This window comes from Sinocyclocheilus grahami, unplaced genomic scaffold (assembly GCF_001515645.1).
Source record: "Sinocyclocheilus grahami isolate Dianchi unplaced genomic scaffold, SAMN03320097.WGS_v1.1 scaffold526.1, whole genome shotgun sequence".
NCBI classification, from domain to species: Eukaryota; Metazoa; Chordata; class Actinopteri; order Cypriniformes; family Cyprinidae; genus Sinocyclocheilus; species Sinocyclocheilus grahami.
In genome coordinates this window covers 521,175-522,571 of record NW_015505705.1, presented here as the reverse complement: position 1 = coordinate 522,571, position 1,397 = coordinate 521,175, and the positions used below count along the sequence as shown (strand labels likewise).

At 32.5% G+C, this 1,397-nt stretch overlaps 1 protein-coding gene across 1 annotated transcript in view; it reads right to left on the bottom strand.

Annotated features, from left to right (window-relative positions):
- Nucleotides 1–1,397, bottom strand: part of dchs1b (dachsous cadherin-related 1b) — a 114,261-nt gene that overhangs the window by 7,015 nt on the left and 105,849 nt on the right. The gene's annotated exons all lie outside the window — the stretch shown is intronic.

The following is a 1,397-nucleotide window of genomic DNA, read 5'->3' as shown; positions in this document are numbered from 1 at the left end:
TAAGTTGTATTTACAACACTGTTCCAGAACAGTTCAAAACAAATATTCATTTGTGTGCAGCACATTTTATGGAGGACTGTTTCCTGATCCTGGTAGAGTAGACTACAATGTCGGCTGTTCTGACTCACAGACTGTAAGTACGTTTTCAAATTTAAAGCATTTGCCACTGACGATTCAAACGCCAGTTTTGAGCAGGGTAGGGTAGCACTTGTTGTTTGTCATTTCTCCGATTACAAATGCAGACATGGTTTTATGTTTACGAGGCGCGATGCAACGCAACGTGTAAAAAGACAGTATAAGTCATTATAATCCGTAATTATGTCCCCACTGGATGCAACAAATGCCTCGTTTATAATGGGTTTTAATGTTTTTGAATCGTCGCTCCGGCCGGACAGGGCATCACAGTATGCTAAGGGGCGTAACATTTGCGTCACACGATTGAGGTATTCGGCCAATCACAGCGCACTAGATAGCGGGCCAATCAGCGAACACCTCGCTTTTCAGACCGATGAGCTTTGTAAAAATCTACACGTTTCAGAAAGGCGGGGCATAGAGGAGAAACAATAATGTACAGTATGTGGAAAATAATGTGTTTTTTTAACTTTAAACCACATAAACACATTTCATTACACCAAATACACAAAATAATGTTCTTTTTAGCAACATCATATGACCCCTTTATACATGTAACTTAATAAAAGTTGATAATTGTTTGCATTAAAAGTCAACATGAAGTGGATTTTTCAACCCACTTTGCTTATAGAAATTTGTAATGTGTTTTGTTGAAAAAGGATTTCAATAAATAAAGTAAGTAAAAAAGTAGGGTGGGGCCTACAGTAATATTATCCAACTGGAATTGATCGGATCATGAAAAATAGCATCTTGTGTCCCAATGGTAAGAAATGTAAACACATTTCATTACACCAAATACACAAAATAATGTTCTTTTTAGCAACATCATATGACCCCTTTATACATGTAACTTAATAAAAGTTGATAATTGTTTGCATTAAAAGTCAACATGAAGTGGATTTTTAAAACCCACTTTGCTTATAAAAATTTGTAATGTGTTTTGTTGAAAAAGGATTTCAATAAATAAAGTAAGTAAAAAAGTAGGGTGGGGCCTACAGTAATATTATCCAACTGGAATTGATCGGATCATGAAAAATAGCATCTTGTGTCCCAATGGTAAGAAATCTTTTTTCAGATCTGTCATTTTCTATTATTGTCATAATCTGTATTACATTAATGCTAACTGGAATTAAATTATTATAAAAAGTATTATTATTTTTATAAAAAAAGTTTAAAAAGTTGCATTAATTTTCAGTAATTTTTATAATTGGTATTTATTATAATTATTGAAATTATATATATATATATATATATATATATATACA